Below are 22895 nucleotides of genomic sequence, written 5' to 3' on the forward strand. Positions count from 1 at the left end.
AACACAGGTGAGTTTTCTTCATTATATTCTAAGTCATCTCTTATTCTAGCCTTTTCTTCAAACATCTCAGCTGTGTGTTTGCTGTCTCTTCCTTATCACTTTCTCATGTTTTGTCATCTCTCAATTTCTGCCCCACTTTAGGAAATGTCTCAAGGTAGACCTCTCCCCATCATTGGTAACATTTTCCTGCATTACAATGTCTGCTTTTTACGGTCTCCAGCGTGGACTTCAGGAGAAGGCAATGGCACCCCACTCCAGTACTCTTGCTGGAAAATCCCATGGACGGAGGAGCCTGGTGGGCTGCAGTCCATGGGGTCGCTGAGGGTCGGACACGACTGAGCGACTTCACTTTCATGCCTTGGCGAAGGAAATGGCAACCCACTCCAGTGTTCTTGCCTGGAGAATCCCAGGGACGGGGGAGCCTGGTGGGCTGCCGTCTGTGGGGTCGCACAGGGTCGGACACGGCTGACTCCAACGCTTTGTTGTTGTTGTTCAGTCGCTAAGTCCTGACTCTTTGTGACCCCATGGACTGCAGCACGCCAGTATCCTCTGTCGTCCACTATCTCCCAGAGTTTGTTCAAATTTATGTCCATTGAGTTGGTGATGCTATCTAACCATCTCATGCTCTGCCGCCCACTTCTCTTCTTGCCTTCAATCTTTCCCAGCATTAGGGTCTTTTCCCATGAGTCGACTCTGCCTCATGAAGAATATTCAAAGGACTTCAACTTTGCTACCATGTTTTCTCTTTTCTTGCAATCCTTCTTAATTCCATCTTAGTTTCCTAGCGCCGCTATACCAAACTGCCACAGCTGGGTGACTTACAACAGAAATGTGTTCTCTCATAGCTCTGGAGGCCGGAAGTCTGAAGTCCAGGTGATGGCAGGGTTGGTTTCTTCTGGAAGCTCCGAGAGTGAATCTGTTCCTTGCCCCTCTCTTGGCTTATGGCATTCCTTGGCTTGTAGCTGCATCACTCCAATCTCTGCCTTCACCTTCACCCAGCCTCCTCCTGTTTCTTTCCTGTCTGTGTCTTCTCTCTCTTTATAAATAATTTTTATTATTTTTTGGCTGTACCGTGCAGCACGAGGGGTCTCTTCTTTCCCCAACCAGAGATCTAACGGGCACCCTTGCAGTAGAAGCACGCGGTCTTAACCCCTGGACTGCCAGGAAAGTCCCCAGGCTTGCTTTTCACATCTTTCAGGGCTGCCCTGTGCTTTCTGCCTCCTTATTTGCAGAGCAGGTCTTTCCAGTAAAATGGCCACATGGTTTCCTGACGTCTTCCTCTGGTTCCTTTAGGAAACTGCTGTCAATTGCCTGATCTCCAGTGTTTCAGAATGCCAGTTCCCTTCCATGCTCAGAAGTGGTTTTTCACAGTCCGTTGTGGTTGATGCTTTTGCCTCTGCATTGTCCCTCAAACACAGAAACATTCATCCATACTCCACAATTAGAAGTAGACAGGATGTGTAAATTGCCTCTGGCCTCGTCCTCTTACTACTTGTTTGATGGTTCCATCCCATTCTCAGTGTTTGGTCCAGGCAACAGAATCAAGTAGGCTTTGCTCAATCCATGTCCCAGTTTCCAGCAGGCTCTGCCAACTGCAGCTCTGCTAAAAGAAGGCAGCCTTCACTGCAGCTTAGTTAAATGATTCTTGGATTTTCTGAACAGATGAAATAAGCAGAAGTCCCAGCATGCACTGCTACTGGGGAGTTCTCTATTTTTCTCCCTCCACCCAGCTCCCTACAATGATCATGTTTGCTTCCCAGAATACCTTGCACCACGAAAGCCCCCTGCCCTGCCCACTTTTTCTGAATGACCAGGGACATCAGTAGCATGTGGGAGAAGGACAACTGTCCAGTTTTCAGACTGGTGCAGATTCAGGTCTCTGAGTGGGAGCGACTGATGGAAAAGGTTCTGAGCACCTTCCTACCTTTGTCCCCAGTCTCTGTGTCTTCAGCTTTCTCTCCAACACTGCCCCCTGCTATTACCTTCAGCATGGCTCCTCCCAGATTCTGGCATGAGGTTGGCAGCTATTTCCCACAATGAGGGAGGTTTCATCTTTCTCTCTACCTTCATGGGTATTTAGTGAAAAAATAAGAATGACTATCAGGGTTTCTAGCTATATATTTTTTTAGATAGACTCCACAGGTTTTTAGTGCTTTTTTTTTTTTTTTTTTAAGCCTAAACTCACTCATTCATTCACGTTTATTTATTCCAAAAAAAACCCCCACCATACTGCATTCATGTCTTGGCTTCATAGTGGATGTCAGGGTAAATCAGTTAATAATCCAGGAGAGTTCTGTGGTGATGGAGGAACAGGGAAAAGGCCCAGACCCCCGCCCCTTCGTCCCTCTGCTGTGCAAAGCTGGCTTCTCCAGAAATCTCTCCATCTTGAAGGCCTTGTTCTTATGCTCCCAAATTAGCAGTCTGTGAAATCAGACACATTTCCTGAGAACCTACTTTTGCTCCAGGTAGTCTAGAGGAGAGGATGAAGAATCGTTAGAGGCCCTGCCCTCGCGGTGCATGGCTTCTCTCTCCCTGCTTTAGAGCCTGGTGCCTGTGTGTCTTCATGGTTTGTGATGATTATTTGATTAATCCCCTGGCTAGATTCCTGTCAGACCGGTAGCTCTGTGAGGGCAGGGACAGGGTCTGCATCCTTGTTTGTTAGCAGAGCTAGGACTGGGTAGGGTTGCCTAAAGGAGAGGCCATCTGAGCTGGGCTCTGAAGGGGCAATAGGAGTTCAGTGTAGATAAGGCGGTCAATCCCTCTAAGCAAGAAAGAGGGCTGAAATCTCTATCTCTGGGGTGTCCTCAGCCCAAATCCTCTTTGGCTTCGTTCTCACTGTGGTTTCTGCTGCTCCATGGAGAAAGATCCTCTCTGGATCTCTTTAGAGGCTGAACAGCCCCAGGTCTGGACAGTGCTCAGAGAAGGATGAGGTCTGCAGGAAAGGCACGCCCAGGTCATCTAGGCCTAAAAGCTCAGGGGTGGGGATGCAAATAGACAGAAATGGGCGTCTGCCTCCTCTGGGCTCCTTCTCTTTAGCCTTTTTAAAAGCAGATATAAGCGATGCCTGTCCCACCGTGGCAGCCTCGGGTTGTCCTCACTTTCCAACAGGCACGTTCATGGCTAGGTCTCCTGGACCGAACCCAAAAGCCATTTGCTTCGGAGGCAAGATTTGAATCAGGCCCAGCTGGGTCTTCCCATCCTTGATTTGCCCGATCCTATTAATAATTAACGGTACAGTAATGAGAACTGCTTTTAATAGAATCTGCTGCCATCAGTGCATTCTGCTCACTCTTCACCAAGGGTTTCCCCCAAAAGGATTCACAGTCACATGACTGTTCTTCCTGCCACAGCACAGGAAAGCCCCCTGCCATTGTCCTTCCCTCCTTTCTTCTGGGCCTGAGCCCCTCCCCGCTGACCCGGAAGCCCCTCTTGCTTCTCTTACCATTTCCGGTCCCCTCCCTGAAGCCCCGCCCACCATCACTTAAAGGTGCCCAGTGGACTGAGGCCACGCTATCCAACCGCCAAGCTTCATCTGTCACCGGGGCAAACTGGTCCCACAGGGCAGGGACAGGGACATCTGGAAGCCGCTGTGTGCCCATCTTGGGACATTCATGAGACCCACCTCACACAAACAGGAGCTGACGCTGGACCAAAAACTCAAAGCAAAGGCCAATAGGATGGGTGTGGAAGAAAGGAAACCTGGCCAGGCTGGATTAAGCCCTGGCTTGGCCACTGTTTATGGGACCCTGGAGAGTATTGTCTGCCCCCAGCCTCAGTTTATTCACCTGCAGAATGGGGATGAAGATGGACCCTGCTGCTGCTGCTGCGTCTCTTCAGTCGTGTCCGATGCTGTGCAACCCCATAGACGGCAGCCCACTAGGCTCCTCTGTCCCTGGGACTCTCCCGGCAAGAACACTGGAGCGGTTTGCCATTTTCTTCTCCAATGCATGAAAGTGAAAAGTGAAAGTAAAGTCGCTCAGTCATACCCAACTCTTACCCCACCCCAGAATGTTCTGGGGAAGAAGGGGAGTGAAGCAGAATTAAGGAAATCTCCATAATACCTGCTCCTGGAAAATACCCACAGTGTGCCCAAGGTTTAGCTATCATGATGCTTTTCACTGTGGCCTTGTTTATGATGTCACAACTTGGAAACCACCTCCATGTTCAATAATAGGGGTTGGCTCAGATAAGTGTAAGCGTATCCACAACTCGGGGCACTCAGCTGCCATTGGAAACCTTTGGGCCTCCTGGGATCCTGGGGAAATGCAGTTTCTGGGGCCCCTGGGCTGAGATCCTGTACTTCTTTTCTTTGCTTTTTTTTGGGGGGAGGGCATGCTGCATGGCTTGCAAGATCTGTTCTCTCACCGGGGATTGAACACGGGCCACAGGAGTGAAAGCCCAGAATCCTAACCACTAGGCCACCCGGGAACTTCCCTGAGACCCTGAACTTTTAGCAGCTGCTGCTGGGGGTGGGGTGGGGTGGGGAACTCTCTAGGTACCAGCAGGCAGAGGCCTTGGGCAGAGAAGTTTGAGTTCTGCTGGTAAGAGGAAGAACCAGGTTGCCAACCAGAATGTTCTGTGAGCCCCTTTCTGGGCTCCAAGCAGATCCTGTGCTACACACCTAATACAAAGAGTCTGGAGGCTGGAGGTTCAGGCACTCACAGTTCTGTGGATGGGTGATGAATTATAGATCATTTAAAATTTTCTCTTTGGTTTATCTTAATTTCAAAATTATCCACAGTTTACATGTATTCCTTTTGTAAATGGGGGAAAATGTTATTTTCCTTAAAAAGAGAACAAATGTTCTCTTCCTTTCTCTACAACACAATCAGGGTAATATTCAGCCTGGAAAGACGGGGACTCTGAGGAGATGAGGATCAGCGTGGATTCTGGCCTCTTTCCAGAGCCTGCGTGCAGGGCTGTGGGCTGGCCCGAGCTGGCCGTGAGGCTCTGGTGCCCGGTACATCCCCCACACTAGGCCAGCTCTTTGCACCCAGGGTCCCTGTCGCCCACACCCCCAGGGAAGGAACCACTAAGAGGCACTGGTATCAGTGCCAGTGTGCAGCTGAGGGATCCAGAAGCTCTGGGAAGTAGAAGACCCACCTAGGGTCACCCAGCTCCCATTGCGGGTGGGGAGGGGCCTGCCAGAAGGTCATCTTTTGGCTACTAGTCAGGACAGCCTCAGGGCTTCCCAGGTGGCACAGTGGTAAAGAATAGTCTGCCTGTCAATCCAGGAGACACAAGAGAGGTGGGTTCAGTCCCTGGGTCAGGAGGATCCCCTGGAGTAGGAAGTAGCAAGCCACTCCAGTATTCTTGCCTGGAAAATTCCATGGACAGAGGAACCTGGAGGTTCCTACAGTCCATGGGGTCGCGAGGAGTTGAACATGACTGAGCGTACACACACACACACACACTCACACACACACAGGGCAGCCTCACCAGAAAAGCAGGTGATGAAGAGCTTTGAAAATTAGCTGGAGTTTTTATATCCTGGGGGAAGCAATGGGGAGCCATTGAGTGTTCTAAGTGAAGATGAAATGATCCAAGTTGTGGGCAGCCTGGAGCAGAGAGCTGTAGTGACAGGTGCCCCAGATCCAGGCCAGGAGGAGGTGATTACAACCAGCCTGCCTGGATAATACAGAACAAAGACAACAATATTAGTTAACGTATAGTGAACTCCTATGACGTCCAAAGATACGATTAACGCTGTTCACTTAATCCTTGCATCTACCCTGGGATGGTCGTGCAGTGGCTCTCTCCATCTCTGCGGATGGAGAACTGAGGCTCAGCGCCACGAGGAGGCGCAGGTCACGCGACTTCAATGTGGATGCCCGTAGCACAATGCCACCCCACCCAGAGAAGAGGGAAAGGAAGGAAAGGGAAAGGAAGATGGCTTCCAGGGGAGGGGTGGGGTGTGTGGATGGAGCTGGAGTGGAACGGGGTGGCATCAAGCCATCCTTCCACCAGTACAGGTGACCCCACCTCCCAAGCTGGAGGCAAGCTGGAGGTTTAGAGATAAACAAGATGCACAGCCCCTTCCTGCATGGCCTACTGTGGGTGACAGACACGTAGACAGACCACGGCATGGGCGTCAGGGGCACCTCCCTGGAGAAGAGGAAGCCTGGGCTGAGTCCTAAGGAATGAAAAGTTGGTCCGATGACCCAGGAGAAAATTCCAGTCCTCCGAACAGCGTGTACAAGGGCACAGAGGCTGGAAGAGAGCTGGTCTGTCTGGAGCAGAGGTGGGGGTGGGGAACCGAAAGGCTGCAGGGGTGAGCAGGAACCAGGTCCCCAGAGTCTTCAAAGCCAAGGAGACGAGCCAATTTCGGGCCATCAGAGTTGCTGGGTCATTGTGAGCTGGCGTGACGCTTCACTAGACCCACAGGGGCCTTTGTGGAGAGTGTGGGTCCCTGGGGCCATCCTGGACGGGTTCCTGGAAGAGGCTGGTGCGGCATTCTAGGCGGGAGATGAAGGAGGAGTGGAGGGGGAATGGCAGCTGGGAGGGTGGGCAGATGTCAGTTCCCTGGGGAGGCAAAGCGGCTGCAGACTGTGGGAGGCGAGAGGAAGGGGGGAAGCAGGATGGCTGGGTAAGACCCGTTCACGGTAGTTCCTGGAGACAGGGGATGAAGTCTGGGGGCTCACTGGCACTCGGCAGCATGGAGGGGCTGGTACAGAGGACCGCTCCCTGGATGTCCCACCCCCTAACTGTGGTCTTCTGATCAGGCTGCTGGGAAATTCTGGCCTCTGTTCCCATGACTCCAGGCCCCTGACTCCACTGGAGGGCTCTGGCTGGAATCTCTGATGGGGTAGAAGGTGCCAACCCAAAGGATGCTGGAGCTGCCCTGAGCTGAGGTGTGGGCAGCAGCGCATCGCATCCTCCCTCCAGCCTCTCTTGGCAGGAACATCGGTAGTAGTCTACAGAGCGGGGAAACTGAGGTCTGGTGTTGTGCACCCAAGGACCCACATGGAGGGTGATGGGGTCCATTGGAGAGGCTGCGAGACTGTGCCCCAAGCCCTTCGCTGGTCCAGGCCAGAGGAGGGGGAGTGTGTTGTGACCCCTGCTTTCTGGGAGCCAGCCCTCCCCTGCCAGCCTCTGCCCAGGGGCACCAGGTACAGGGGCGTGGCACCCTGGAGCCTTGGGGAGCTGGCCTTGGACCAGGAACGAGGGAGGGAGGGAGAAGCAGCCTGTGGAGGGGGCAGGAGAGGCAGCTTGAGCCGCGCCTTCCTTAGCAGCACTCTGGAAAGCAGACGGCCTGCTCTGCGCAGTGTCACACGGGCACTGCACCCAGGACACGCAGCCACAAGCTGCGGCACTGCCCACCGGCCCCGCTCAGCCAGCAGCCAGGACCACAAGCATTGAGGCCTTTGGGCTGGGAGGGCCTGGGTCTCCGTCTCTGCCCTCCATGGCTGTGACCCAGTTAATTCTCACTGAACCCTATAGGGTAGGTACTGTTGTTTTTCAGTTGCCAAGTCGTGGCTGACTCTAAGACCCCACGGACTGCAGCACACCAGGCTTCCCTGTCCTCCATTATCTCCCAGAGTTTGCTCAAGCCTACGATGAGTGAAGTTAAAGTCGCTCAGTCGTGTCCGACTCTTTGCAACTCCATGGACCATACAGTCCATGGAATTCTCCAGGCCAGAATACTGGAGTGGGTGGCCTTTCCCTTCTCCAGGGGATCTTCCCAACCCAGGGATTGAACCCAGGTCTCCCGCATTGTGGGTGGATTCTTTACCAACTGAGCTCTCAGGGAAGCCTGCGGTAGGTGCTGTATAAATGGTGGCCGTTACTGGGGCTTCCGTGGTGGTCCAGTAGCTGAGAATCCACCTGGCAGTGCAGGGAACCTGGGTTCCATCCCTGGTCTGGGAAGATTCCACATGCCTTGGGACAATTAAGCCCGTGGGCCATGACTCCTGAGTCCGCGGTCTAGAGCCCGTGTTCCTCCGCAAGAGAAGCCACCAAAGTGAGAAGCCCACGCACCACAACCAAGAATAGCCCCCGCTTCCCGCAACTAGAGAAAGCCCTCGCCGTAGCAAGAAGACCCAGCACCGCCAAAAATAAATATGTAAAATTATTTTTTAACATGGTGGCCATTGCTAGCCACTCAGGTCCTCTGCTGGCACGTGGCCCAGCCCTGGGAGAGGAGTATATGCACTCTGGCTCCCCGAGACCAGGCGCTCCTTCTCCAGACCACCCGGGAGGACCCTCAGAGGTTAGGGAGCCCAGCTCCCTTCATTTTATTGAGGCCCAGAGAGACAGCGGGCCTGACCCGAAGTCACACAGCTGGCTCTAGAACTGGATCCTGGGCCTCAGCTCCCCATCCTGGGCCTTGTCTGACACAGGGGTTCCTGAGTCTCATCCCTCTCGTGTCCTCCATGCCCCTGGAGCCCCCTGAGGTGCACATTACCCCACAGTCTGATCTGTGGCTCCATGGTGAGACCGGCTAGCTGTAGAGGGCACAGCCTGACCAAAGGTCCTCCTTGGTCCCCCGTTCTCTGTACAGAAGGGATCAGCCAGGGAATGTGAACTGGGTGCCCATAACATACCAGGTGGGGATGTGAGACGCCCTGCCAGCCACTGTCAGCCACGCGGAAACCCCCAAACCTGCATTTGAGAAAAGATGGCGAGATGCTGTCGACTGCCCTGCCTGCGAGTGCAGAAGTGTGTGAGAGCCTGGGCCCTAGACACGTGGCTCGAATCCCAGCCGATCCTCTCACTGGCTGGGGATCTTGGGTGTGTTGCTCTCCCAGTCTCACCGTCCCCATCTCTCAGCTGGGGGAGTAAGACCCCTTCCACCAGGGATGAGCTCCAGCGTGGAAAGCCAGAGGCCACGTGGGCCAATCTCCTCCTTCAAGATCTGCCAGCTCCGCCCACCACCTCTCCACCCTTTCTTCCTCTCAGTTCCTACTGGGTCCAGGTTCTAAACCCTCTTGGGGTATTCTGGGGGCTCAAGGAGTGTAGAGTCTAGAATCTTCGAGAAGGGCAGAGAAATCCTTCCTGCAGAGGAAAAGTGGCTGGCCTGGGGGCCCATGGGCCACAGACACCAATGCCAGTCCACGCGGCAGTCACGGGATTCTCTCTCCCTGTGTCTGTGAGGATGAGTTTGTGTGTGTGTTTCATAGAGAGGTGTCTGTGTATATGTGTACGTGTAGCGCCTGCCTTTTGTGGGGACCTGGGGACAGGGAGGGGGTGGCCCTCCAGCCTGGGAGAGCTCCACAAGCCAGGCCCATCCTGCCTCTGGAGCAACCACAGGACCCTGATTTGGGAGCATTGCTGCAGATTTGGGAGCATTGCTGCTGTAGCTGGATTAGAGCTGAGAGCTTCAAACACAGCCCGCCTGGCAACAGGCCTGGAGCCCAAGCTTAAAGGGGCCGCTGAAATTATAAATAGTCACGTTCCCAGTGACTCCTCAGTCCTTCCTGGAGCGGGGAATCATTCCACCAGTCCCTTCCCCATCTTCCAGTCCAGCCAGCTTTGGGGAGGGAGGGCTGGGGCAAGAAGGAGCTGGTACTTGTCAGAAGGGCTGTTTCAAACAAACAGGAGTTCGCCTATTAAATGACACACGGGTTTTAGGTTGTAGGGAGCAGGGCGTGTGTGCCAAGAGACCCTGCCAGCTAGGACCCTGAGGATACTACCTGAGGAGTCCTCCATGACTGGAGAACTCTTTGGCGCTTGAGTGTCAGGCTCAGAAATGGCTTAAGGGGAGGGGTGGGAATCCACCTCTCGCATCTAGGCAACCGTGCTGCCAGCTGACTTCTCTGGAACTCAGCCTCCCCACACAAGGGGGAAAGGAGGGAGTCAGAGGGGAGACAGAAGGGGAGCAGGTAGGGAAAACCCAGGACTGGCTCTGGGTCAGGCCTCGAGCCAGGTGCTGTCAAGGGTAGGATCACCTCTGAGTCCAGTTCTCAGCTCATAAAAAGCATGCCGACGGAGGAAGTCAATTTTGCTGAGTTTGTTAAATGGCTGGTAACCCTGCCCCCAGGTTCCCCTCCCCTCCGAGGGCCTCCCTTTTCCATTTGTGAACTAAAGGATGGACAAAGGCAACGGAGGATCCGCCTGGAGGGTCGACCCTGCAGGTGGGGGCTGCCGCACAGATGGGAGATACCGGCCAGATGTGCAGGGACTCAGCTCTGCAGGACCACACTGCCAGGACAAGGCCCGTGAGGGTTCAGAACTCAGCTCCGTCTCATTCCACCGGGAGCTCTTAAACTCCCCGCGTTGTGCGTGCCTGTAAACTGATTGCCCCACCATTGGTTAACTGATTGATTAAGTGATCCACTTATTACCTGCCCGATCCCAGTGCCTTCCCCAAGCCACCCCTGGGGCGCCCCAACAAGTTTTTGGAAAAGGGCGTGGTCGGGGCGGGGCAGGGGCGGGGTTCTCGCGGCTTCCCGCCCCCGTCCGCCGGGAGCAGACTTCTTAATCTACAGCCGGTGAGGCTCTGCCATACGCCCGCCGGTTGTCAGGGAAACGACCTCTCCCCTCTGAGCCTTCCAAGGGTTCCCCACCCCCGCGGCCCCGCCCCAACTCATGCGGACCCGAACTGAGGTCCTAGGATGGGAGAGGCTGGGGAGACAGACGAGGTAGAGACACCCAGAGATGGAGACAGGGAGACAGAGACAGGGATGCACCCAGCCAGGGAGAGACTCAGGCCGCAGAGATGGAGAAAAGAGAGACACGGGCGAGAAAACACATCCCCGCCCGACCCCAGTCACGGAGGCCGAGAAGGGGAGACAGAGACGGTCACGGCGCGCAGAGACAAGGAGAGAGGCCGTGGGAGAGACAGGGTCAGCAAAAAGTTGGGGGGCGGGGGGGTGGGTGGAAATGGAGAAAGAACGAGGGCCAGCCAGGGAAAGAAGAGTCGGGAGGGGGCGAACTTGTGAAAATAAATATTTATAAATTGAGAGTTTCTAAATTCTTCCTGCATTTCCCGTAGTAAATTATTCATCTGTGTATCTCCTTCTCTCCTAACTGCTTAGGGAGCTGCGGGGGTGGGGGTGGGGGTGCCTTTCTGTGTTCCCCCCTCCCCGTCTTCTTCCCCCCACCCTCTTCCCTGCCCCTCCCCCACCTCGTTCCCTCCACCCCCTTCCCCTCCTCCCTAATCTTCTCCTTCCTGCCCCTTCCTTCCCCCCTCCTCCCTCTTCCCTCCTCTCCACTTCCTATTCCCTCTAACCCCTCTCTCGTCCCCCCCACCACCTTCCTCTCCCCCCTCCCCACTCCCGCTTCCCATCTCCCCCTTCCCCTTTCCCGCTCAGGTTGGAGCTGAGCACCGGAGGCAGGCGGGGAGGGGCCGCCGCCCGGAGGTGACCGGCTGCCAGGCTCGCGCGTTTCTTCCCTGCCTTAAATAAGAATAATCATCTAAGTCAGCGGGGCTGGGATTAAAAAAACACTCGTCGCTGGCAGTCTGGCACCCCCAACCGGGACCACGGAAATCTTCCTCCAGAGGACTGGGGACACTGGAGATGGGGGGGAAGGTAGAAACTGGGCCAAGAGGGAGCTGCGGCCCCAGGAGCCTCCCCCCGACCCCACTCCCCAGCTGGAGCCTGAGGGCCCACTGTTTCCAGAGGACCTGGCTGAGCCTCAGTTTTTTCCTCTGTGGGATGGGGCCAAAGACTTAACTTCCTGTTCTCTGGGGCAAAAAAGTAAAAGTGTTAGTCACTTAGCGGTGCCCGACTCTTTGTGACCCCATGGACTGTAGCCCACCAGGCTCCTCTGTCCATGGAATTCTCCAGGCAAGAATACTGGAGTGGGTAGCCAGTCCCTTCTCCAGGGGAATCTACCCGACCCAGGGATGGAACCCAGGTCACCTGCATTGCAGGCAGATTTTTTACCATCTGAGCCACCAGAGAAACCCCTCTCTAGGGCCCACTGGCTCTCAAATCTGAGAGTCTAGAAGTTTTCAAGGCCCCTCCAACCAATCCCCACAGCTGATCAGGCACAGAGGAGGAACAAGTCTTCAAGTTATGCTGTGAGTTCCTAAAATCAGCCCAGGAATGTGGAAGAGCAGCTCAGTCATAACGGACCACACCGCTCTCCGTCTGTGGCCTTAAGAGCCTCAGTTTCCTCATCTGCAGACTGGGCCAGTGATGTTCCCCTCCTCTTGATGGAGGACAAGATGCTCCCCCTGTGAACTGCTGCACTGCTGCACACGTCAGCAGTTCAGTGGCAGTTGCTCCCGGCTCCGGCTCCGCGCCCAGCCCTCCCGGATTCCCACCTCCACCTTCATCCTTCCCCCAGCCTCCAGGTCACCTGCACGGAACAGCAGCAGGAAAGGAAGGCAGGCACCTCTTCTCTCCCAGAAAGAAGCGGTCAGAGGAGCCAGGGTAGGTGACAGAGCAGAGCCTGCCCTGCCATGAAGACCACCAAGAAGCCACAGCAAACTTCTGGGGGTTCTTCAGAGATCTGCATCCTTTTTCTCCCTGCCATGCTGCAGGAAGAAGGTGTCCTTCTCTTTCTGGACCAGGAGGCCTGGGTATCAGGTCCTGAGTTTCATTCCTGACCCTGCTATTTTACCTTAGCTTTTGACCTTTTCCCTCTCTGGGGTAAGAGTTCCAAGTTTCCTTTCAGCCCCCACCTGCTTAGGATTTATTACTGCTCTTGACAACGGTGAGCGTTACTGCTCTATGACTCCCCAGGTGCCAAGAGCAGTGTTCAGAGCTTCATGGCTCCTTTCATGTCCCCCTCAACCTTGCTCATCTGGGTCCAGTCACTGCTGCACCATTTTACAGATGAGGAAGCTGAGGCTCAGAGTGGGGACTTGCCCCAGGTCGAGTAGCTGGACAGTGACTGATGGAGATTCAGGCTCTGGCGACACAGAGTGGTGTCCTCACCCAGCTCCTTGTGCTACCCACAGGGACATCCTAGGCCAGGTCAGTGCTGCCCAGAGGGAAGGAGGCCCTTAGAGTCAGAGTTGCCCAGCCTGCCCCAGCCTAGTGACCTCAGGCCCGACAGGACCCTCGGAAACACTGGTCTCTGATCTGAAGCCTTCTCTTCCTTCTGTCATTTTCCATGAGCACAGTGAGAGATGCATTGGGAAAATGACCCCCTCTAGATAATTATCTGCCACCTCTACATCCTGTGACTGGTGACACCCTTGCTGGCCTAGAATGGTGGCTTTCAAGCCTTTCATTGACCTTAAGGGGCATTGGGAGGAGGGGGCAAGGAGGGTCAGGGTGGGCTCCTCCTTCCAGTGTGGATCACTTGAGTAAGATTTATTTTGAGAGGGTCTAAGGCACAGCTCTAAATATTCACTGGAAGGACTGATGATGATGCTGAAGCTCCAATACTTTCGCCACCTGATGCGAAGGTCTGACTCTTTGGAAAAGACTCTGATGCTGGGAAAGATTGAGGGCAGGAGGAGAAGGGGACGACAGAGGATGAGATGGCTGGATGGCATCACTGACTCAACGGACATGAGTTTGAACAAACTCTGGGAGATAGTGAAGGGCGGGGAAGCCTGGCGTGCTGCAGTCCATGGGGTCACAAAGAGTCAGACACAACTGAGCGACTGAACAACAAGGCACAAGGTTGAGACCTTGTGTAAGACGCGTGTGAAACATCACTTTGAAACCCACTATCGTGAATAATTAGGAGCCATTTCATCTTTTTGAAACCCAGTTTCAAACCAATTTGAAACCCACTGTTATGAATAATTAGGAGCCATTTGGGACAGAAAATTGCAGCTTCCTGAGGTTCCCCCACGCACACACTTACATATCTTGGCTCTCCCCTGGCTGCCACCCCAAGGGTGAGCAGATAAGCAAAACCACAACTAAGGAGGCCTCTCCCAGGACTCACGGGCCTGCCCAGAATCCTTTATGAGGTCATTGCATTCAGCCATTCAAACAGGCCACCATGTGGGTGGGCAAACTGAATCTCAGAGACCTTCAGTCATTTGCCAAAGGTCACACAGCCAGCACCAGCCCAGCTAGGACACGTGGGCTTCTGACACCGCTCGGCCTCCCCTGAAGAGGCAGCACCGTCACCCAGCACATGTCATTCATTGGCTCTTGGCCCCGTCGTGCTCATGGTCAATGTCAAGCCATCCCCAAGGGTTTCTTTGGGCACCAGAAGGACTCATGGATCCTCAGGAACAGATCTGAGGAGCTGCTGACAGAAAGAGCCGTGGCCCTGGGCAGAGCTGCCCCTGCTGTGGGCACTGCCAGGTCCTTCACATGCCCTCCCCTCAGCCACGCTCCCCACCCCCTCACTGCTGTGGATGACACAGCACCAGAGTCCTTGTGCCTCCAGGAGGCCCCAGAGGAGGGCTGCCAGGCTTCCAGGAGCCCCTCTTCCTTCCAGCCCTCTCTCTGCCTCACATTTCTTCTGGGCTAGGTTCTGGGACTGCCACCACACTGCCCCCCATCGAGCCAGGTCCTAGTTAGTCCTGAGCTGTGGCCCCTTCCTCCCTAGGGATGGTCTGATGGAAGTAACCTGGGGCTGGCCCACCTTCCACCTTGCTGGACAGAGACCCAAACATGTGAGACCATCTGGGTCCAAGCTGGGTCCTGCTGTGGACTTAGGAAGACGCACTGTTTGGAAGGACTGATGCTGAAGCTGAGACGCCAATCCTTTGGCCCCCTGGTGCGAAGAACTGAGTCATTGGAAAAGACCCTGGGAAAGATTGAAGGCAGGAGGAGGTGACAACAGAGCATGAGATGCTTGGAGGGCATCATCGACTGGATGGACATGAGTTTGAGTAAACTCCGGGAGTTGGTGATGGACAGGGAAGCCTGGTGTGCTGCAGTCCATGGGATCGCAAAAAGTCAGACACAACTGAGCAACTGAACTGAACTGACTGTTGCTGATGGACATGGGGGGCAGGAGTGGGGGGCAGAAAACCAGGGCAGAGGGATCAACTGTCCTTCCCACCAGCTGAAGGTGCAGCAGGGCAAACTGAGCCGGATCTTGGCCTCTGGGGGTCTGGGAGGTGAGGGAATGAAATCCCTGCTCTCAGGTGTTGAGCAAGCAGAACTCTTTGGGGATAGGAAGTCATCAGCCCCTGCTTCGCTGGTACCAAACCCTGCAGGCTTTGCTCCCCGGAGCTGGAAAAGCAGCTTCCAAAGTGGAAGCAGAGCTGGGGGAGGGGAGTCCCAGGAGAGGCTGTGGGTGAAGGATGGGGGGCCAGGGAGGGGAGGGGAGACTAAAAGCGACTTTCAGTCCCACTCAGGTGACTCACACACCCCACCTTTAGCGAGAAAGGTAGAGATTTTCATTATCATTAGAAGGGGTGGTTAGAAATGCTTAGAATCTACGGAAGTGGAAGGTCGCGCACGCACACATTAACCAGAGTTAGTCATCGCTGGCTGATGCTTTTTACCTCCTTGCTTGTAGTTTTCCGTGTTGCTTGAATTTATTTATTTTACAAGAAGAGTGTTTGGGTTTTTTTCCAGAAACAACAGGGATGGTACTGCCCCCTCCCCAAAAAAAGAAAATTTAAAAATCAACAAGACTAAACTCTACATACCAAGATGCTCTTTCAAAACGATGCATCAGATATGAAAACAGCGAAGGGGGAAAGTGAGAGGCTGATGGTTCTACAACCCGAGCAACCAGAGAACTGGACCCGGTGAGTCCCAAGAAGGCGAAGATGAGTTTTAGCAACTCCCTTGGGGAGGGACTTCCCTGGCGGTCCAGTGGTTAAGAATTCACCTGCCAGTGCAGGGGACACAGGTTTGACCCCTGGTCTGGGAAGATTCCACATGCCAGGGGGCAACTAAGCCTGTGCATTGCAGCTACGGAAGCCTGTGTACCTCTGCCTGTGTACCTCTGCAACAAGAGAAGCCGCCGCAGTGAGAAGCCTTTGCACCGCAACTTGAGAGTAGCTTCCACTTACTGCAGCTAGAGAAGAGCCCTCACAGCAACAAAGACCCAGCACGGCCAAAAAAAAAAAAATTTTAAAAGAAAGCTCTTGGGGAAACATGAGTGCCTTTGAGAGGAGCCAGTATAGAAAGGATCCATGAGGTCTCCAGCAGGGAGCTGGGGTCTTGGAACCCAGGAGGACTCAGCCCAGTCTGGGACTGTGGCTCAAAGGATGCTCACTGGGCACCACCGGCAAGCGACTCATCCCTCTGGAACTTGGCATTTGCTCTCTGTAAGACGTGCGTGGCAGAGCACCAGCATTAAGACCGGCATGGCAGAGTCAAGATGGGAGGGGTACCACCCCCTCTTCCTGCCCCCTCTCCTGTGTCCCCTTTGGAAACCCCCTGGGATGGGAAACCCACTGGGCTCCATTAGCACCTGTTCTTAAAAGCCCCTCCTGACCCTGGAGGCAGCGCCTGCCGCCAGAGAGTTGTCAGATGGCTCCTTGCACCTGCCCTCTGACCAAGCAATTCCATTTTTAGGAATTTAAACCACAGAAACACTCACACGGGTGACAAGGGAAAATGCACAGGAAATTGATTGCATCACTGTTTATAAAAGCAGAACTTTGGAAAACGCCTAGACACCCGTGGGCATGGGGTGGGGGTCGCTATTGCATAATGGGAAGGCGCTGCCCATTGGAAGAGCAAAAAGCTGTGACAAATACCTGCCTGCTCCTTCAAGGAGTGAAAAAGAGCAACACGCTCTCATCTGTATTTTAACAAGGGCACCTGGCACACACCTTGCTTGTCGACATGCAGAGTAGCCCTGGAAACTGCAGTTGCCCCGGGAAGGGAGCTGGGGGCTTGGGTAGGAGAGGAAGTGATTCTAGCCTTAAACCCTTTTCTCTTTGATCCAGTTAACTGTGCACATGGGCTGCCTGGGGAAGCCATCCGCTGGCCTTCCTCCCTCTCGGATACTGAGTAGATACTTCTGGTTATTACCTATCTTCAGTTCTCCTTCTCAGGACCCATCAACCTTGCCATGGAGTGAAGTCATGTGACCAGTGCTGGCCAATGAGTTGTGGGAAGAAGTGATGTGATGCTCCTTCCTGTCTCAGTGACCTAGACATGGAGGTGCCATGAGACAAAGGCAGCCTGGCCCACTGAGTTTGTATTTGTCTTTTTAATAATCTTGTTTATTTATTTTTGGCTGTGCTGGATCTTCACTGCTGGGAGGGCTTTCTTTAGTTGCGGCAAGTGGGGGCTGGCAGTGCATGGACTCCTCGTTATAGGGGCTTCTCTCGTTGCAGCTCCTGGGTTCGAGGTACACAGGCTTAGTAGTCGTGGCACACAAGGCTTACTGGCTCTGCAGCATGGGGGATCTTCCTGGGATCAGGGATCAAATCCACGACTCCTACGTGGGCAGGTGGATTCTTTACCACTGAGCCATCAGGGAAGCCTCCACCCTGAGCTTTCACGTGGAGGGTGGTTGCCATGGACAATCCCCTGGACTCATGGCAGGCTTTTGTTGTGCAAAACAAACTTTCGCTGTGTTGAGACACTTCAATGCGGGGCTCATTTGTTACTGCAGCACAACCTAGCCTGGCTAACTGATACAGATTTGGAAAACCGCATTCTGGTTCAAGGGATATCAGAGACCTTGGACAGGTCCCTTGACTCCTCCAGGCCTCAGTTTCCCTATGTGTGTAGTGAGGCAAGTAGGCTTTTCTCCTGTGACTAGGTCCTGTGCTGCTCATTTCCCCAAACCCCAAAGGCCTGAGGAGTATCTGACTAAGTGCCGCTGGTCCAGAGTGCTCACTGGACACTGGCTGGGCCCCCTTGGGGGCATCACGGAATCCTCACGGTAGCCCCAGGAGGGAGGGACTATCTTTATCCCCATTTCCTAGGAAGGAAACTGAGGCTCAAGGAGGTGAGATCACTTGCCCAGAAGCGCCAGCATCTATGATTCTTACCTGCTGTGATGACAATTACCATCTGATATTTTAATTTATCTCTTATAAACACAACTTAAAAGAAGCCCAGTATTGACCACTTGGGAGAGCTTAGAATAAGATTTTTTTTTTTTAAATCTTAACCATTTGAAACTATACAGTTCAGTGGCATAAGTCCATTCATATACTTGGGCAACCATCACCACCATCCATCTCCCGAACTTATGTTTTTTTGGCCATGCCACATGGCATGCAGGATCTTAGTTGCCCGACCAGAGACGGAACCCATGCCCCCTTCAGTGGAAGTTCGGATTCTTAACCACTGGACTGCCAGGGAATTCCCAGAACTCTTTTTACCTTGCCAAACTCTGTACCTATTAGACATTAACTAACTCCCTATTTCCCTCTCTCCCCAGGCCTTGGCACCCACCACTCCCTGTGAACTTACCCATTCTAGGAACCTAATATAAGTGCAGTCATACAATATTTGTCTTCTGGTGTCTGGCTTATTTCACTTAGCATAATGTCCTCCAGGTTCACCTAAAGTGAAGTGAGTGTCAGAATGGCCTTCCTTTCCAAGGCTGAACGATGTTCCATTATATGTATGCACCGCATTTGGTTCATCTGTTCATCTGTTGACGGACACTTGGCTTGTTTCCACCTCTTGGCTGTTGTGACTACTGCTGCAGTGACCACGGAATATATACCTGTTGGAGACCTTGATTCAATTCTTTGGGTTATATACCCAAAAATGGAATTGCTAGATCATATGGTAATTCTATTTTTAATTTTTTGAGGAGCCATCATACTTTTTTCCATAGTGGCTGGACCATTTTACATTCCCACCAACAGTATACAAGCTTCCAATTTCTCCACATCCTCACCCACACCTGTTATTTTCTGAGTTTTGATAGTAGCCATTCCAGTAGGTGTTAGGTGGGGTGGTATCTCATTGTGCTTTTGATTTACATTTCCCTGGTGGTCACCGAGGGAATAGGATTTTTTAAATATTTATGTATTTGGCTCTTCTGGGTCTTAGTTACAGCATGTAGGATTTTCATTGCAGCATTTGGCATCTTTAGTTGAGGCTTGCAAACTCTTAGTTGAGGCATGTGGGATCTAGCCCCCCGACCAGGGATCGAACCGGAGCCCCCTGAATCAGGAGCGTGGAGTCTTGGCCACTGGACCAGTAGGGAAGTCCTGGGAATAGGATTTTTTTAAATGCCACAGGTGCGATCCCCTGGACCTGCTTCCAGAGGAGGAAGCAGGGGGCAGAGATGCTGCTCTGGTCCTGGGGATACTTTGTGCTCTGCTGTGCTTAGTCGCTCAGTTGTGTCTGACTCTTTGTGACCCCATGGACTGTAGCCTGCCAGGCTCCTCTGTCCATGGGTATTCTCTAGGCAAAGAATACTGGAGTAGGTTGCCATGCCCCCTTCCAGGGGAATCTTCCCAACCCAGGGATCAAACCCAGGTCTCCCGCATTGCAGGTGGATTCTTTACCATCTGAGCCACCAGGGAAGCCCGGGAATGCTCTAGCCGTATCTCAAAGTCCTTGAATCCCAAACAGATGAGTGGGGCTGTGGTCTCCTGGGACTTGCGCCCCAATGACCTGTCCACCCACGCTGGGGTCCCAACTTCTCCAGAAGCTCAGCCTCTGATGTTGCAACCTCTACTTCCCTACTGGGCCTGAGCAGGGACTGAGCTGGGCCTTTCCAGCCCTGGCTGACCTGGTGACACAGAGTCCCCACCCACGCCTGGGACACAGCAGAGAGGAGGCAGCGGCTGAGAGGTTGGGGGTAGGGGGCAGTCATCTGCATGTCCCTTGTCCTTCTGTGTCCAAACTAGGGCAGCTTTGCGTTGGGGACAAGGGTAGAGACTCTGGAGCCAGCATACTCAGAGTTCCATCTTTGCTATTCGCCAGCCATGTGACCTCAGATAAACCACTTCCCTCCCCAACCTTCACTTTTCTCGTCTGTAGAATGGCTGAAATGGTGCTTGCATGCGCGCGTGAGTACTTAAGTCTCTCAGTTGTGTCTGACTGCAACTTCATAGACTGTAGCCAGGCTCCTCTGTCCATGGGCTGCTCCAGGCAAAAACACTGGAAAGGGTAGCCAGTGCTTGGCACATAGTAAGTGCTCACTAAACACTTCCCTTAATAACCAACATTGTCATCATCCTCATTATTATCCACATCCAGAAGGACGATCAGGTCCCGCCTGTGCCAAACAGTCCCTGGCTCCCCACTGCCAGCAGGAGAATATCCACCACCTTCTCATGGACTGGTGGGCACTGCCTGCACCGGCCCCTGCCGACCTCTCCCACCTCCTCTTCCCCTCGCTCAGCACACTGAGTCACCTGGGCTGCCTCCTGTCCCTCAAACACCCGGCCCTCCTTTCTGCCACTGGCCCTTTGCACATACTATTCCTCTTGCCTAAAATGTACTTCCTCACTCCAGCCCACTCCCATCCCTCCCACAGCAAACGCCCAAAGAGCTCAGTCTCAGGTCAAACTTTCTTTCCTCAAAGATGTCCTCCTGGGACTTCCCTGGTGGTCCAGTGGATAAGAATCTGCCTGCCAAGGCAGAGGACACGGGTTCGATCCCGGGTCTGGGAAGTTTCCACAGGCAGCGGAGCCGTTAAGCCCGGTGCCCTGCAGCTACTGAAGCCTGCCTGCCCTGGAGCTTGTGCTCTGCAACGAGAAGCCCCTGCAATGAGAAGCTCACGCAGCAAGACAAACAGCAGCCTGTGCTCACCGCAACTAGAGACAGGCCTCAGCGACAAAGACCCACTGCAGCCAAAAATAAACAAATAATTTAAAAAGATGTCTTCCCGGACATCCCCACCTGTGTCCACATGGGAACGGTTGGCCTTCATGGTCCCGTACGCTCCCCCACCCCCATACCACTTCTCTTGGTCCTAAAATGTGAAATTATCTAAGGAATGTCAGCCTCCCCACGTGAGCTCTGTGAGGCCAGAATCACCCCTGTTTTGCTCCCCATTATTGCCCAAGCACCAAGGACAGGGTTGACCCAGGGCCCCCCCCACCCCAGATATTCGTCAAATTGAAGTATCAGCTTCCAGAATCTCCCTGATTTGGGAACCTCAGAGGCTTTTCAACAAGACAATGCATTATAGGTTTCGTACCTTTGTTAAGACTTTCGCACTCATCGAATGAACAAATCTGAGAAAACCCTCTGCTACATCCTGTGTCCTAATTTTTCAGCTCAGAAAAATATGGTCATTGCACTCAGAGCAGCTGCTCACAATTCCTGCTGTGCCTCCTCGAAGCCCAGCCTCCGGCCACCCCTTCCTCAGAACATGCGGGAGGCCTGCGGCTGCTCCGAGGGTCACCCCTTGCTTGGGGATAAATGCCAACGATGAGTAATGGCGGGTTGCTGAGGGAGGTGCAGACGCGAATTCAGCCCAGTCAGCAAGATCGGCAGGAGCCAAGGTGGCCCCTTGCCTGGGGTTAGGGCCTGATTCAGCCGGTCCACACACAGCAGCCTTCCCCCTCCAACCCCGCCGAACCAGCTGGGGAGTAAGAGTGTGGACCCCAAGGGGGCCACGGGGCAAGCCCGTCCATTCATCCTCTCCCTTGTCTATTTCACCAGTCCAGAGACTACTGTGTGCTTGGCCCAGTTTGGGGAGGCCCTAGTGAGGCCCAGGGCTCACCCTCTCCCCACGCTCACAGGCTCTCTGAGCTTAGTTCCTGTGTGCATGCGAGCTCAGTTGCTCAGTCGTGTCCTACTCTTTGTGACCCCATGGACTGTAGCCCACCAGGCTCCTCTGTCTGTGGGATTCTCCAGGCAAGAATACTGGAGCGGGCTACCATTTCCTACTCCAGGGAATGGAACCAGAGTCTCTTGTGTCTCCTGCATTGGCAGGCAGATTCTTGATCACAGCGCCACCTGGGAAGCCGGTGGGAGGCCCTAAAGAATGCTTCGGAGGGTCCCAGGGGAAGAGGTATTCAGAGAGGGGCAATGTCCAGGTCCATTCAAAATGGTTCTCAATGAAAGAATTTTCTTGACAGGCTGCAGGAAACAGTCACTTTAGTACCACTGGTATGATGACTGGGGTTGGGGCCAGTTCAGGGGAGGTGACACCTTGAGGCCTGGAAGAAGGGTGGACTGTCCCAAAACACAAACCAGTGGGGGAGGACTTAGGACACGGGGTCATCATCGTCTGGTTGGGCTCCGTGGACATGGAGGGTGAGCCTCAGGGTGAATAAGATCTGTCAAGAGCGAAGGACCTGAGCCTGGAAAAGGAGCCTGGCCTGGGCGGGGCCCCACGATGTTCATGAACATCAGGAACGTCCTGGAGAGAACCCTCCACTTTTTAGGTTCCCCCAGGGTTCATGTTCCTGAGGGATAGATGATGGAGACAGAATGAAACAGACAAGCAACTGGTTGGGATGTAGGAGGTGGAGAAGGCAAGGGGAAGACGCGGCTGGTCAGGGAGGACTCCTGCAGGGAGCAGGGTTGCGGGGGAAGGGATGGGCCCAGGGCGTATCTGGGGGAACTCCAGGAGAGATGGCCCAGGAGACTCCAGGGCAGGGTGAACTTGAGAGACTGGAAAAGAGTCGGGGTGGGGTGGCGGGTTGGGGATGGACCTAGAGGAGGGGTGGGAGGTGAAGGAGGAATGGGAGCTGTAACACTCAGGCGCATATACACAAGGTGAGCTTCTCCAGAGAGCTGTACATGGCCCTGGTTTCCTTCCCAGAATTCCCAGGCTCACCCATCAGGCAACAGGCTACGCACCATCCCCCGGTAACCACAGTCCTCATCTATGCGGGGCCTTGGGGGGGCTCAGCCTTTTTGGATCCTCACAACTGCCTGTGGGGTGTCCCGCCCTCCATTCTGCTGCTGAAACAGCAGAGATTTTCGCTGGAAAGGGGAGCAGGTTTCTGGGTGGGGATGGAGAAGGCAGGAGGCCTACACTGCAGGGAGATGGAAACCCTCAGGGAAATTCACACTCCAGCTGCTTGCCAGCCTGAGGACAGGCGCTCTCAGCTGCTGTCACATCGACACACACACATGCATGCTGACACGCACGTGTGTACATGGACACACGCACAATCCCACCCTCACACTGAGACGCACACACTGGCAAACAGATAAACACCCACGATGACACACACAGAGACC

This window comes from Bos mutus, chromosome 11 (genome assembly GCF_027580195.1).
Source record: "Bos mutus isolate GX-2022 chromosome 11, NWIPB_WYAK_1.1, whole genome shotgun sequence".
Taxonomy (NCBI): Eukaryota; Metazoa; Chordata; class Mammalia; order Artiodactyla; family Bovidae; genus Bos; species Bos mutus.